Genomic DNA, 17,257 nt, shown 5'->3' with positions numbered 1-17,257 from the left:
ACGACAACGACAACGACGACGACGACGACGACGACGACGAGAAGGAGGAGGTGGAGGAGGGTGAAGAAGTTGGAGTTAGAGGAAGGAAAAGAAGAAGACGATGAAGGAGGTGGAGAAGAAGAAGAGGGTCAATGGTGTGTTCACGGTGTTCCTGAGACGGCATACGAGAACGGGGGTGTATGCTAGGCATCCGCAGAAGAGGACATTATAAGGAGTTATGAGGTCCTGCCTCATACGTGAGCATCCTTGCCTCCGTCTCCCTCGCCACACTCTATCCTCCCACTATCCACCCTTTTATCGTTCTTTCCCTTTCCCTTTCTTTCTTTCCGTCCCCGTCCGTGCCGCGGATCCTTATACACAAGATCTGTAGTGGTTCTTAATGTCCTCTCCCTTTTAATGCCTCGCTCGGCCTGCCCTCGAGGTCGATCCACGAACATTTTTGCCTGCTGCCTTCTTTTTCGTGGCCCGATATTGAGTTATACGCGCGGCGTATTTATCGTTCAAAATCCTTTTGCGAGAGAGAGTCTAAAAAGGGAGTACACAGAGGGAAGAAACGAACACGAGAGGACAGGCCAGCCAGAAGATCAAGAAGAGAAAGAGAGAGAGGGGGGAAAGGGGGTTGACCTGTGTGTAGCCCGCATTTGCGTAGAGAAAGAGTGGATGATGGGAAGAAGCAGCGGAGAGATTAAGCGCGTGCATCCTATATACGCTCATTGTATTTGTGACCCCCTTGCATGAAACCTTTAAGGTTCTTGAACTTTCTTCAGATGTAAATTCGGTTTATTCCTGGCCGGTTGTTCGTGTGATTATTATATTAATACAAATAGAACCGTAGACAAACATAATGACACTGTAACGCTGATCTTCATCCAGCAATGGTGCCAGCAAACATTTCGATTTCAACAAACAATAAATGATAGAAAGGTCTTAAAATTGGTTTCAAATATGACATCTGACATTTTATATGACGGATATTAATATAAATGTAGATTAACGGATTGATAGAAAGTATACAGATCCCCATTAAATTGATTTATCACTGATTTATCACTCCAGAAAGCACGGAACGACAGATATTCGACGCTCATCATTCTCGAAAGAAATCAATCTCTTTGCTAAAATATGATAAAACACGTATTCTACTTGCTGCTTTCGCGAAAGAAAACAATCGCGAACGCGTTTTCGAAAGGAGATCGAAACCAAAAGAATCTATAGGAAGGTCGTGACCCAGTGAGGCCGGAGCATCGAAAGCGTAGGAAACCGATGCTACAGAGGGGTGGCCGTTAGATCGACTGAACTGGATTCTGGTAAGTTTTACAGCCGTGGGTTATAGCCCTCCACGAGCGTGCAGCATAGAATCGCGACGCGTGTACCGACACGAGACCGGGACCACCACCTACCCCTTCGAACTAGAGGGGTAACATCGCTGTTGGTAGTGGTAGTTGACTATACTATCGTAGTGGTAGCGACGGCCCCACTGACTCTTCGTTTCACCCTCACCTATAGTGGCTCGCTGGTACCCTTTACCCGCCACCCGTTCTACCTCCCCCTCCCTTCACCAGTCGCTCCCTTTGACCTCCACCTTCTCCTAGTCGACCTCCAGCCAACGTGCTCGAACCGTAGTAGTATAGCTGCGGCAACCATGAATGGGGACCACGTGTCTTTCTCTCTCTCTTTCTCTGGCGCGCGCCCCTCGCTCAGTTCAATGCCACTGAAAGCCCGTGGATTCCGCGCCTCGCAGTCTTTTCGATGTGCTGGCCACGTGAAACGCGCGCCATTGGGACATGTTTCAACGTTTCGACACCAAGTTTCGTCGAGGCTGAACTTTTACACGAACGACGTAGTGGTAGTTGATGTGTCTAAGGTTCGTAAGGTTAAGTGGAAGATACTTCAGAAATGAGAAGTCCGATAAACGAGAATGATCGACGTATGTAGATTAATATGTAGACGTTCCAGATTTGATAGGATTGTTCGTTTCTTGAGATATTTGGAATTAAATATTCAAAATGTTGTAATGAAATAGCAATGTCTGTGGCTAGTTCCAATTCCGTTATATTAGTTATTGCACTATAATTTCAATCCTACGCTACAAATGAATCAACGAAAAGAAGTAGAGGGCGTGTAAAATCTCACCTTAGATACTCGCCGGAACAATTAGAAATTCTCGAACGGACGATTCAATCATAGCGCGTCAAAGGAAGGACCCAAACTGGCCACGCATCAGGAAACTGGGGCAGGAGGGCTAGACAAAAGGGCATTGTGACGGATCTCTCTCTCTCTCTCTCTCTCTCTCGCTACAGTAGACCACCAATACCCTAAACACGGGCCGCAAAAGCGAAAGAAAGAGATTAACAAATTCGAGGGCACCTCTATATTTTTACGCTCGATTGCGATCCTCGCTTTTGTCGCTCGCCCTCGACAAGCAAACGAGGAACATAAGTAAATAAGGCAATGGATCGAGATTCCAGATAAGCTTTCGTTTTCTACGCTTACTCGAACTTGGAAGATGTCTCGGTCCTGTAATTACAATATTTACCGCCTTCACAAACAGGCGGAAGTTTAACGAGTCGTTGTGTTTATAGAGTACCACCTAAAACGGGGTTAAATTATTTTACTGCCATTCGTAATTTTATTTTTAGTTCAGCAGTTCGGTTTCTGCGGTCTGCGAATCATAGACGTGATGACGTCACATTGAAAGTACAATAGATACGAATTCCAGTATTCTGAAGCTGGAGTTCGGGATTCCAGCTCCGATCATACACACAGGAAGATTCTATTCTAAACGATACATAGAAATAAACCAAAGCGGAGGAGGCAGCAAAACAAGAAATGTGTTCATCGGATATACGATAGCGCTAGCCTAATTAAAACTATACAAACGCGTGTTTAAAAGCAGAACAGCGTTCACATTCAAAATAACAACAAAGCAAACATACATATAACATAGTTATTCATCTTTTTCCAAACACTCCCGTTTACCCCGATGTCCCTAACATTTTCTCTCCCTTTCCTCATTCTTCATCTATTCTTACTTCCTTATTATTATCATATCGCTAAATACAAATGTAAACGAAATCAGTGATGGGTGTCAAGTAAAGTGTCTAGGAGATGAAAAACTACGAAGACAAAGAATCGCGCGAATTTTCACACGCTCCGAGAGTTAAGAGGGAACAAACACGAAGGACAGAGAGTAAGTTAAGGGTAGTCGACCGTTGTGGACCGGTCATCACCTGGTCAAAGAAACGAGTCTTGGTACTGTGTCGGTACGTTATCGCATAAATTAATTCACCACCCTCCAGAGACCCTCCCTTTAATGTACCCTTAGTGTTGGTAGACTCAAGGAACCGTTGCAGCTGATGGGAATTCTTACTGTGCCGTTTCAATGGGAGCGAATACTGCGATGCTTCGCAATGACCACCGTCCGTGCCGAACGATTACCACGAGCTTAATTATTCTTCCCGTGAACTTTCATTGTTCGCCGACTATTGTTATGGAAATAGGAAGCTCGAGAAGATAGGATAAAGCTATGAGAATACGTGCTAGATGATGGTCCAAACTGGTTGGATCGTTCGTTGAAATTGCAAACGGTATTAATTCGAGAAAAATGTTAAATTAAAACACGGTCAGAGATATTTGAGTCGTCGTTATTTATATTTTAGAATGTGTCTGTGATAATCACTGTGAAACATATAGGCAAATAATTTCGAAATTAACACGAAAATTAATGCGACATAAAGGGAAAAGACGAAGATTCTGGGTTTCGTTGCTATTGAACGCTATAAAATAATTTAATATTAAAATTTAAATATTTCGATATTTCTACCAATAATTGATCGGGGACTTGTTATAAATACGATTCGATAATATTGTAGCAAGTACTTCAAACTAAAGCAGTATAATATATTAAATAAAGATGTATTCCATAACAAATATTTTCTTACTAATCATAAGAAATATCTATATTTCCCAATAAATTTAAGAGATACGGATTGTACATTGAATGAGATAAAGAGTTGCATAAAAAGTACATTTTGCTACATTTTTATCGTCTGAACCGTTTACTTTACCAATATCTTCAGCGAGTCTTAAGAACGTCCGCAAAGAGGAAACGACTTTACATTGTTCTTTAACCAATCAAAGATGAGCAAGATCTTTCCTTAAGGGTTTCGAGCAACTTTCAAGAATCTTCTTGGACATTCTAAGGAAGTACCCTTGATTTCATGTTGCGGATTGAAGCAAATGGCTTGTTAAAGACGCAACCATCCCTAAGATTCTCCTTTATACCAAGTACCCTTATAAGATTCTCTCAATTCTTCGTTTATTAGTAATTTAAATAAGATCTCTAATTACCACAGTTCATACATAAGTTAAGGAAAACCTTTGTCTGCCTTCTTACCAAAATTAAAATATTACTTCTGAAGTAACGAAATCTCTTACGAATGAAACAGAATATCAAATAAATAAAATACAGTTATTCTACCTTTTATTATTTAAAAATTCTAAAAATTCTCTAGAAGAATTTTTTAATATTTCCTATTTCCTACCTAAGAGTTCTTAATTTTCTTCGCGTCATTACACGTTAAAAGTAACAAACGTACCTATGAAATACGCTTCCTTGGCAATAATCTATGATAAAAAGAATCCATAACAACAAAATTCCACTTAATGATTCTAAAGCAACGCGGACCGATGCAAAGTACAATAGGTATAGAAAGAAAAACGTGGAGAAGAGAGATTTCGTTCACGCATTCTAACGTTGCCCTACCTCTCTTTCTCATCGGTTAATTCTTTCCCGAAGAGGCTACCGAGATGTTCTTTCCATCTCGCTTTCTCTCTCTTTCTCTCTCTCTCTCTCTCTCTTGATGGAGACGCTTTCAGAACACTGGGAACACTGTTTCTCACGGTGGTCGAAAGGGACCGTCCATCAGGTAAACTCGATTGTGTCGTTCACGTCGATTAGCACGAGAGTTTTCCAAAAATTCGGGATCTGCATTATGCTCCCTTTGGTCCCGTGAATATCGAGCTTCTCTTTTGTATCGTTCTATCTGCATCCCCTTTATGTACCATTACCCAGACATCTGCGGTGCACTCTGCTGCTCGTCGAATCATCGTAATTTGAGATTCTGCCGAATTTTCGACGATCATGCTCTCGGAAGTGGACTTCTCTTCACGCGAATGCAAATAAGATGGAACGAGATCTTTCGCGTGTTTCGTCGATCCTGACCATTCCGTTTGAAATCTCGTATTCTTAAGATCGCGCGCTGTTTTCAGTTTCTAACGAAAATTACTGCTTGCAGGTAATTGCTTAACAAAATTCAACGCGTTCAAACTTACTCCAATGAGTAACATAACAAGACCATTTTTAATTTTATCAGTGATCAGTATCAGACCGTGGAGTTTGAGACGTTTATTCGATATCTAAAGGTGAAAAATGTCCAGAATATACGCGTATGTAAAAATATTCAAGGCACTTTCTATGATATATAGCAGATAAAACGATTTTCTACCCGGATTCCATCTATTTCATTATATTCGTAAAAATACGAATTTGCACAAACGTGTACAGGCGAGTGCGTATATCGCCATATTTTACACTGATTTCTCAAACTACAATTTTTTCTCACTTATACAACCGAACCTTAAGTAACTAAAATACCACACAAACATTGCATCTTCCAACCATATATCACGCCATAAGGAATCTCCAAACAGAGAGCCATTACAACGAACGAAAAGACGGAAGACGCTAAGCCATCATCGTTCCAGGAAAAGGTGAGGAACCATTATTTATCGAAGAAAGAGTCACGGTGTCGTAGCGTGATCGTCGAAAATCTGCGGACGTTCCATCGGGAATAGATCGATTCTCTAGGCATCGATACCGATCTAAAGGATCCCTATGCGTCGCGATCGTGTGTAAACTATGTTCGTTGGGACGCGTCAATTCATTGAAAATCGCACGATTTCTGGACAACAAAGAGCGAGCACAGCGAGACTGAGCAGAGAGGGAAGCGATCCATCTTTGGTATTCATTCAACGAAAGAATGAAGAGCCGTGGGAGAAGGCTAGCTTGTCCTGGAAGAGGGTGGACAAGGGATGATGTCGGCGGTAATAGAAGCTGAAGAAAAAGAGAGAGAGACAAGATGAAGGAAATGGTGGGGTAAAAATGAAACGAAGGACTAAAGGAACACGGTGGTATACACGCGAGCGTTACGGAAAGCATCGGAAACGAATGAATCGAAGGTGTCAACCCCTATCGCCTAGCGAGATTTTCGTGGGCTGGAATTTTGTTTTACGCCGCAACGGAACGTTGGATCACGAACGGCCATAATGAGTGGCTGGTGAACGCATTGTCATGCTAATCTCGCCGCAGGGACCATCGAGATGCTCCTTCTCCCTATAGTTTAGGAAGGATCGAGGACGAAGGATCTTAGGTGGACAAAGGGACGACCAGTCCTACGTGGATCCGGGCGCCCTTGGCTGGGAGGCTGATTTTTATATTTCATATTGCGCACACTTGAACGAGAAAACCACGATCTGGAAGATAACGGCAGCGAAAGCGGTAAACGAGACGTTAACGTTGACGTTGGTGTTGATTCTAAATAAAAGATTTAAGGAAATACGAAGATTGACGTTGCGGTGGGTTGTTGGTGTATTTAACGACAAATTTAATTTCTTTAGATCGTTTTGCGATTTCTCTTTTTAAATTTTGCGAGCGTATCACGACTGAACATTGCAGGAGAAGATATTATAAGAATATTTTTATAGATTTTCCGACCTTAATATCGCTGTATGCTTAAGTAAGAGGAGTCATTTTACGATTTCATATGACGTAAAAATGTTAGATACAAAATTGTCAAATTTTAAAATTGAAAAAAGGTAGAAGATTTGGTTTGATTTGCATTTGTAGCTTGAAGCGTACAAGAAAAATAAGAAAATTGTTAATCGCTAAAAACATAGATTCCGAATAATATCGTCTCTCTTACGAGTTTCTCCGCAAGATCAATCGAGCCGTTAAACATCGCACTTTGCCAAAGTATCGAAAGTGAAACAAAGTATCGGTACGATTAGGTGGATGGAGCGGCAATTGGTAATTCAACGTGATTCACGTGAAATGTACAGTTACACAAGATCGATAGGAATCTTCTGAACAAATACTCTCGATTGCCTGAGCGTTGGTCGAGAACCAGACTCCGTCTTGTTTGGACCAAACAAAAGCAGAAACGTGTCTTGGTTTCGTGTTAGAGGTATCAAGGGGCGAATTTTTACCGGCTAAAATTCAACGTTCCTGGAGGAAGGATCAGAATCGAAGAAACTGGAAGTTCCAGGCTATTATCGTATTATTAAAACACATTACTGCTCGGTTAGTTCTTCCTCCTTAGCTTCTTCCTCCCTACGGCCTCGAGGATGTGTCCGTAGTGTTAATCGTGTTGTGAAATTCGAAGTGACGAATGAATCTAAAAAATTCCTTTTAACACCGATCGGACTCGGTCAGGTGGACAGATCCTCGTCGAACAGAAACCTGGGGTATCCTGGTCAGGAACGTGTCCACACTGCTAAGTACCCTGCGTTTTGCAAAAAAAAAAACGTTTTATCGTCGTGGAACTGATGTTTGTCTGTTTTTATTTAATTTTTATCAACGTGGAGAGTGATTTTGTTCTACAATTTTGCAATTTCGTAACAAGAGTGTTTCGAAAAACGCTTTAAGTAAAACCACCAAAGGAGAAAATTAAAAAATAATTGCTAAACTGAAACGAATTCGTGAATCTTACGTAACCATCGAATACAATTCATACCGCGCTAAATGCAATCGGTAAAGCATCGATCGACAGAATAATGAGAAAACAGCATCGTGAGAGTGCCTATCGATCGAAGGCCGAAAATGAAAAGCCAGCGACTATCAAAGGAAGCGTGGAGAAGCGTGGCCTCGACGATTATTACGCAACCCGTTGCCGATCAAAGACAAAGATAAAAGGGCCGGTGGACGAGGTTAAATCGGACGAGATCGTTAAGCTTGTGAAATAAATCATTATTAGTCCTGCGACTGGGCGTGGTGGCGTGGTACCGGCACGGATACACACGCCCCTGACCTCTTCAGCATCCGTGTGCAGGTAAACTGCTACGAAGGTGAAGCCAGGTGTGCTTCGCCTCGAAGGGTAGCGAGTCGGTATTTCTTTCTGAGCCGCGGGCCTCATTGTTGTTTAGTTTATGTAGGCCTGACCCGATCGGTCGCTAAACTATTTGTTTACTAATGACGAATTGTCCCGTCTTCCTCAACCATTCGACGATCCGGTCACTTCCCTCCACCTCCGCGATTTTCTTTTTTCGCGTATCCTCTGCTGTCTTTGTCCTCGTCTACGCGTTTCCTACCTACTCTTTCTTCCCTTGATTTCTTTCGCTGTTAGAACCTCGACGTTTCGAGTCCCTGAGGATTCGAATCTTGAAAAGTGGATAGGGAACAATAGCTGAATCGGCTTATGTAAAGACCAGATAAATATATGTTTTCTGCAGTTAGGAAAGAAACGTATTATTCCTGGCGAAGGGCTAGCTCATCGTAAATTTCCAGCGAGGCTTAGGCATCTTCGACGAATGGTAAAGAATTCGACGAAGACAGAAAGGAATTTAATCAGATGGAAGCGAAGCCAAGGTTTAATAAAGAACGTTATTTGGTTATAATTTGGCATTAACTCGGCTAGTTCTGATAATATCTCATTAGTTTCATTGTATCGTCGTTCTATCCTCTCCGTATTTAACGCAAACTTATCGATGAACGAACTATACGATACATATAAAATTTCTCAATAGAAGTAACTAACTTTCTGCCCGTCAGTTTTTACTTTTCAACCAATTATATCGTGTAACATGCTAATATTACGAAGGAAACATGAGAAACTCGGAGCCTTTAGCGATAAAAACGACATTTACTCGATTAAGAAGCAACCTTTGCTCTTAACATCCTCGCAGCAAGAAACAGGGATATCAAACCGAACAAACTGTAAAGCATTTCAGAATCTATAATCCAGCATCGCCAGAGTGGTATGCCGAGAGTTATATAGGCATCAACTTTCATGAACATGACCGCGATGTAGCCGACGATCAGCAGATATGGAAAAGCACCGCGTAGTGACCGCTTCGTAACATCTTTTCCGCGTCGATGAAGCAATTACCAGCAAGGAACTCGATCGTTAATTGCTCATTACGTATGTGCCAGTACCGGCTGCGAATATGCGTGCGATTATTTATGATCGCCTGAGATTGCAAACACCCGGGGTATTAGTAACGATGCTCTGGGAAACGGTAGAACAAATAAACCCGCGATGGTGGGCGAGGGACACAGTGTTGCACGCGTAATTAGAGGCATGCAATTACAGTACGCCGCTATGGTAAACGGTATGTAACGTAGAAACGCACAAAACATCGATACCGCCATTAAATCGTTCCTCGATATAAGGAGAAAAATTGTAAAAGGAACGTGGGAACATCGCCATCACAGATCTTGCTAATATCGCAATCTTCTCGGGAGGAGGTCGAACATCTTCCTCATACCGCTCTTGTTTGTTCGAATCCCTTGCGGGACATCCTCGTTCTCATTCGAGCTTTCATTGCGAAAAAATGAAAGCGTAAAAATACTTTCGCGAGGATAAAAGATTTGAAAGATTTCTTCTTTACAATTGGAATTGATTCGTACGGTATTAAAAAGTTCCTGTTAGGAGAAAATTTTGTATAGGAGTCTCGTATAGGTCTAAAAATTTAACAATTTGTCAAACTAGTCTGTCCAGCAGTTCGATGTTGAATAACAAACAATAATACGAAGCACATTGTTTTAGCTATTATAGACACAATCTGATCGATAAACTGTTTTTATTAAATCTAATATTCCCCGATACACGTTTCATAAATAAATGTCAAATGGAAATGCGAATCTAACCAAAAATTTACATTTGGAAATATTTCCTACATTGAATTATGACAACGAGGATTTTGCTGGTTGACCGAAATTTTATGTATTAAACATTCATATAAATCGAAGAGAAATAAATCGACTGTTTCCAATCGTTGAGCATGGCCCTGCCGGCACCATTCCAATATTCGAAGTTCATAGACCGAAAGAATTTCATGATTTCTATCAGCGTGTTCATATAGGATGTTACGCAAGAACGAAGTTTTCGGTGGTAAACAGAAATCTGTCAAAACATCAGGAAGACAATACTTCTGAAACGAGGGACGCTTTTCTTCTGTTCCGTACTTTTCTTTCAAAGTTTCTCCTTTTGCAAATTTTCTAAGTTTGCACTTGAAAACTGCGCTATAGCGACATTTGAGCATATCTATAAATGGATATTTCGCTACATTTAATCACCTTTCCTGCTACGTTAAATTATTTAACGTTCATTGTAAAAGAAAGAACAAAGTATTCGTAAGTACTTAAACAAAAGCTCTGACACTTTTAGTATCTTTTCGAAAGCACGATAATATTTCATACGTATAAACGATAAGGACAATATAAAATAATGTACGATACGTAGTCGTACAAAGATTACTATTAATTAATTATCGTTAATTTCGTATATTGTCATAGAATGAAATTTCTAATTTCTCGTATCTTTCGTAGAACAGAATTCGTCTAGAAAATTCTACGTAGATACGCCTCAAAAATTACAGGGAGATTGTTATTTCTTGAAAAGAAAATAACTGCTGTATCCTGCCTCGGCATCGGCTCAAAAATATTAAACCATCGCAACAAGAACACTCGTTTAGAGGGAAACAAATTACTTTCGTACCACCGGTGCAAAACAATACGCTCTTAATACACTTCAGTTCTAACTCACTCCTGTAACTTCGTATGATTGATTACGGCAATTACTTTTCGCGTTTTGCATCGACGACGGATGAGAGGCAGGGAGGAGGGCGAAGATTCTGAAAACGAGGACGATTCCGTGGCCGCTTTCGCGTGTGTTTAGCCAAGGTAAGGAGACGAAAGAGGTTCTTCTTGGACGATGTTCGAGTCCTCGGGCTAGTCGCGGATCATCCGTCCAGCCAATCCGAGTTAATTGGCCTCCATAGATAATTACGCGCAATTAGGAGTAGGCCGACCGGTCGTCCCGTCCTTCTCGTCCTTTCTCTCGCTGCCCTGCTCTTTTGCTTTCCCCTTGTGCCGACTTCTCACAACGAGAAAACCCATACGAAGCCAAGAAGCCTATGGAATCGGTGGAAGCGAGACAACCCGAAGCGATCGGATCTATCGAGGCGACGAGAGGAACAAGGATAAGAAGAGAAGAGAACGTTCAGGTGGAACTGAGAGATCGCCGGCAGGTACACAAATTATCTGGCGACGAAAAAACAACGGAAGAGCAATTAAATAATGCTACGTCGCCACATAGTAGTATTCCCTACCGCTCTCTATTCTATACCGGGTGTCTGAAATAATCTAGCTGCACGTTAATTCCGAAGCAGAACGTAGCTGAACGATTATTCGAATCGTCGATACTCGTGACGTTCAAAATGAAAAATAAATCGATGCAATAGAAACGGAGAAGAGAATTAATTACGATACTGTTACGAAGTGTGTATCTAATAAAGGTTTCAATAATATTCACGAGAAAAGTTTAAAATATTTTTATGATTCTTTTGAAAATCCGAATTGAAAATCCAAGTCTATAGTATCTTAGAGATCGTTTATTCGTCAATTGATCGATTGTTATGCAGAAATTTAGACAGACCATTCTTACAATTGCAAATTGAATTTCAAAATTAAGTTTGGCATTCTTCTTCGTCCTAATTATCCATAAACGTCTACTATTATATTATTACTATGTTATAAATGTGTACGACTATCGACGATGTAGAATAATCGAATAAGATAAATGCGACGTTAAATTCTAATCCAGCTATCCACTGCACTCGATTTCAATCTGAGGAATCAGAAAGAATACGAAGATCTGAGAAAATACAGAATTCTATCATCGTGTTTAAGAAGGGAAACTTATCGATAGATCACCCGTTAGACGACACCGCAGCAAGTTTTAAGGCACAACGTGTGCTGGTGCCGTTGCATTAGAGCAACCCGACTCATTACCGCTGCCACAATTAAGGCCCAATTTCGGGACATAATGGCCGCCAATCTGACCGCACAAAAAGCCCGCGGTTGCTCTGTTCGAAGGAGAGTTAGAATCGTGCCGACGTCCCTTGCCTAATAACCAACCAAATTCTCGACTCGTCCTTTTCAGCCATCACGAATCTAACTCTCGTATTCGGCAGGCCTAAAATTCTCTTCGATGAAACGTGTCCGCGACACGGCGATCCGTGAACTTTCACCTCGAGGCAACAGAGCGCCGACGTAACTCGTCGTCGAACTTCCACTCTGAGAAACGTCGAAGAAAGTAGGACGAAATCGGCTGACCCACTGAAATTTGTACACGATCCTCTAAGAAGTTAAACCTATCCGCTCCACTTTTTAGATACAAGCTTCCTATTTACATAACAAATATTCCGATAATAATTCCTAGAAACAATCTTCGTAAGGAGACAGAAATTTTTCTAAGAAAATTGTTAAATCAAATGATTCAACTCTATTAATATTGTTCAGCGATATCAATTTTTCCAGCTCCGTTTCAGCAAACGGATTAAATATCGAAACTTGAAAGAGTCGTTAGAGTTGGAATATTGAAATGATCGATCGAAACGTGACAGAACTGCGCGTACCGCATCGTCGAAACGCAGACTCGTTGCGTTTGGCGGTAATATTCGAAAAAAAAAAAAGAAAAAAAAATGGAAAAAGAAAGAAAAACGTTGGAACGTCGCGTAATTGGTGGAACCGGTGAATTCCTTTTGGCGTCGTTCGAGGTAAATTCGATTGGTGAACGAATCGGCGGCATTGACGGCGAAATATTCGAAAACTGGAGAGCCCGGGGAGGCTGCCACGCAGCCACGGATCGGACAATGGCCGACAATAGGATCGCATCCGATTTTTGCATGCCAATTTCGCGGCCGGTATTGTGCCGTAGACAATGCGCCAATAATTACGCTAAACGGCGACCATTCATACGCCCATTCGGCCGGATTCAAACCGCCTTTCCGTATCCATTATCGTCGCGCGGCGCAAATAATCGCTCCGATGCGCGCCGCTTCCAGTTTTTTCAACTACCGCGTCCTGCAGGTGGCATCGATCATCGATCGGTAGGTTCAAGTGCGTTTCGTTTGACGCGTATTAGCGAAATCGTAACAAGATTCGTTCAGTGTGTCGCGTTTCGCGTCGGTCTTTTCGTCACGTGGAATACAACGAAATGCGAATATATGTGAAATGCGATGCGTTAATGGTTCGGTATTTTAATATAGTATCTCTTTGATTTTTCTCTACTTTAAAATACGTTTCAAATTAACTGAGCGTGTGGATACGATATATCTCAGAATGCTAGATAATATGATGAATTTAATGTGTGAATAGAATACATTAAAAATATAAACAATTTTATACGCGCGTATAGCTGCGAATCAATCATATTAAGATGTTCATCGTTTAAAAATTGTAAATCGTTATGTTTTTGCGTCATTACAACGAGTCGGGTTAGGTTCGATTACGTCTTTGCGTACGGTGGTTAGAGCGAAGTGTAATATTTCACCCTTTTCCTTCTTATTCTATCGATTCTATTAAGGTATACTGTATGCAACTTCGATAAAGAAGTATAATTATTATTATCATTATGTACCAATATCTCGTGATCTTTCTCTCCGAGTGGATATGGCTTGTTATAAATAGCCATAACCATAACCATACTCATAATCATAATCGTCATTATAAAATCGCCTATTAGCTGTTGACACGCTGAACTCCTGAATCATTCTACATTATGTATAACCTTACGAAGTATAATTAACTTTTTCGCCAAAAAAAAAAAAAAAAAAAATAAAATATACCAGGAATGATTAATTCGTGGATGCACATTTATCAAGTATGTTTTATAGTTTCATGAAGTTCATTAACGATTTAAATTTGCATGGTACGTCGAATGTCGTATCTAATCGCTTATAATCATCGGAACGTTAAATCGATTTTATGAATATCCCCTCGGAAGACGATTCAATATTCCCTTGCAACTTTTACAATCCTTGACGTAGGAACATGTGCTTTACGCGTGCTATATGTTTTTGCCTCAATAATTCATAGATGCAGATAAAAATTCGCGATATCGGGAATTTCCTTCGAGAACCTTCGAAGACAACTGTATAAAAGAAGTAACCTTCGAGCAAATCCCTGAGAAACCATCTAAATCTCAAATTCTCCAAAAAGGTAAAAGAGTTGGCATTCCTATTACATACGAATTCCAGCATCGGTCCCAGCGCAAAACTTTAATAAGTCTTTCGATAGAGTTGTCTAGGTCGCAATGGGCGGCGTACTAAGCAAGAATCCGGCAAAGGAAATGCCAGCGTCACGTAACGAGCGGCAAACGAATTTCCATGAAAACTAGCGCGCGGCGTGTACCTGAGGGGTGGGCGTGCGTTCGAAAGAGGGCGGGAGAGTCTCTCTCTGTCTCTCTCGCTCTCTGTCTCTCTCTGTCTATTTCTCTGAACACGGCGTGCAAATCGGATTTCCTTTCGTTAGAGTCGCTCGGCTCTGCACGGTTCGGCCAACGATATAGCTTGGTCTCGCTCTCGCATCTCGTTATGCGCGCCTCGTCTTGAAAGAAGAAAGTCTACAAACGAGAGGCAGCTTACGGAACGGGCGCGAGTCGGAAAGAGGAAGAAGGAGGATCCTGACGGTCGACCGTGAGGAAAAGAGGCTGCCGGCTCTCTGGAGAGGGGCACATCCCCCTTTGACTCGTAGAAAAGAAGGGGCCAGAGGTGTGAGCCACGGAGCAGGGCTAACTGCTCGTTTATTATGCATCGAAATGCCAGCAACGATGCCACGCGAGTGGACAGGACGTTGTAAACGGTCCGCAAAAATGAAGTAACGGCCGGCGCTGCTCTGAGTGATTCCGCGTCGCTCCGGGCTAGAACGCGGCGAAGAGGCCCTCTTCGACGCGCGAACCTTCTTCCCTCGCACTCTCCACACGACCACCGGTCCTTTCCTTTTCGCGCGAACCCTCCTTCGATCGTTATTACCAATCCGATCGATCATTCCGACCGGAACCGTTTGCCTGACCTGCACAGGTTCTTTCTCGTGGAAGTGGCTCGTGCCTCAGCTTTTCGTGTAAATGCGAGTATGATTAATGCGATTTGATCGAGAGTATATTCGTTGGGATAGGTTTGAGTGGGATTCGCGATATATGCTACGATTCATAATTATTCGAACGATTTCGAAAGTGGATGGACACGGACTGTTTTTTCGAGTCACGGCAGACCACGACAACTTACGTCGAGTTAGTTAATTTTATGGAATTAAATACCCACAAGCATAGCGGATATAGCACAAGTTGGAATACGGCGTGCAGAATAAATATATAGAAGTAAGAATATAATATAGATATTGCGTTGGAATAATTAATAATAATAAAGATAGAAACGTTGCCGTACTACGAATTATGAGAGGATTGAACTCATGTTGATAATTATCGTGATTACCTACTACGATTATATTGGAAAAATTTGTGGGGGGACATATATGTACACATATGTCATACGGAATAATTATAAGGAATTTACTTTAAGTATCAGCGGCACGAGAAGCAAGGGAATATACAAAGTTGTCTAGAAAATGTTACCACCTTAATTATTTTCAACATTGTTGCAATGTAACCCTCTTCGAGTAATACCTACATAATTAGTAAAATTGATAGCTGTATCTTACCGTACCCATAACAATATTTCAAAAACTTCGTAACGTAGCATATGTTATGCAAATTACAGGTTTTGACTACAAGCACTTTCACGACCTGAAATACTTGTCTTCCATTGTTAAACATCGTAATATCATGCGCTTGAAATTTATTCGCCAACCAAGGACACTAAAAAAAGATATTGTACGTTATGCTTAAAAAAATTGCGGAAAATTGATACGTTTAATTTTTAATAATAAAAATCAATTTGAAAAATACCTCCTCCATCCTAAAGGAAAAAGGAAAAATAAACGAATACGTGAAGTTACTTATTGATATTCAAATTTAGGAAAGTATATCCCGATTAACTCACTCTCTGGTATTCCTCGTATCGAACGAAATTAGAGCAGTGAAATTACTGGCAAATGGTAGTCGTTTCAACATGAAACCGGCGCACAATCGGGCACAATGTAGTAAAATAGTCCCAAGTTGCAATTTACTTCCAGCTACTTAACAAGCATCGATCTTCGAAAAGCGCAGACCTCGGCTGCCCTAAATGTACGCATATAAAAATCGCACCCGGGGAAAATCGAACTAAGATTAAGTTAAACCGGATCGGGCGATACCGCCTGGTGTCCGCCATTTCCAGCCGAGCCCGGATTCAATAATTCTTTCCCGTAATCTCTCGGTAATTTCGAAAAGTAAATTCTGTGAGTAAATTCCGTCGAAAAGCGGAACGTTATCGAGGTCGTTCTGAATTCCCTAATAACGCTACTTCACTGAAATCTGAAACGCCCGGCCAAACAGAGAGAGCCGCGTATTTATATTCATGGAATGCTTTATCTCGGTATTATTAACGTCATCATTTATATGCCGGATTGATCTTCCGCACGAAGCTCGGGCATGCAATACACAACCGGCGTTGGACGGTCGTTTCGCGACATAAAACTCCATCGATTGCCGAGTGATACGTTCGCGCGCGGCCGGTTTAAACGCGACGCACCACGGCTAACGCGCTATGATTCACATCGCGAGATGGGTCTCGTGTAAATCCCTGTTCATAACTATCGGGATACTTATTGGGTTAACACGAAATGTTGCAATGAAACGATATTAATACAGAAACGATTAATTCCGCGACGACGTGGTGTACTGTGATATATGTTGAAATCAGTAGTGATAGAGTTCCGTTCTTTTTGTACTTTTCCTTGTGATCCATTCATGCTATTTTTTTACATTTCTCACATTCCTCCCATCCCTTGCATTCCCTACATTCCGTCCATCCCTTACATTCCCTACATCCCTCACTTTTCTTTTCTTTCCGACACTTTGTATTCATTGTTCCGCTTTGCAATAAATAAATGTATGGTAGTAAGTAACTTGTTTGTCGAAAAGGTTGATGTTAATCGTGTGTCATGTAGCCGTATAAAGCGGACCTGATAAAATTTGTCTCGAGAGTGACTCGTATGATTTTGAATTAGATTTCTTGCGTTTACTTTGTTTCACCGATA

The 17,257-nt window shown here is 41.4% G+C and overlaps 1 protein-coding gene across 2 annotated transcripts in view; it reads right to left on the bottom strand.

The window, feature by feature from the left end:
* Positions 1 to 17,257, bottom strand: part of LOC132907088 (zinc finger homeobox protein 4) — a 399,871-nt gene that overhangs the window by 365,111 nt on the left and 17,503 nt on the right. The gene's annotated exons all lie outside the window — the stretch shown is intronic.

The sequence above is a fragment of the Bombus pascuorum genome, chromosome 5 (assembly GCF_905332965.1).
Source record: "Bombus pascuorum chromosome 5, iyBomPasc1.1, whole genome shotgun sequence".
Lineage (NCBI taxonomy): Eukaryota > Metazoa > Arthropoda > Insecta > Hymenoptera > Apidae > Bombus > Bombus pascuorum.
Note: the sequence above shows the minus strand (reverse complement) of the source record. Positions and strands in the feature narration are given on the sequence as shown.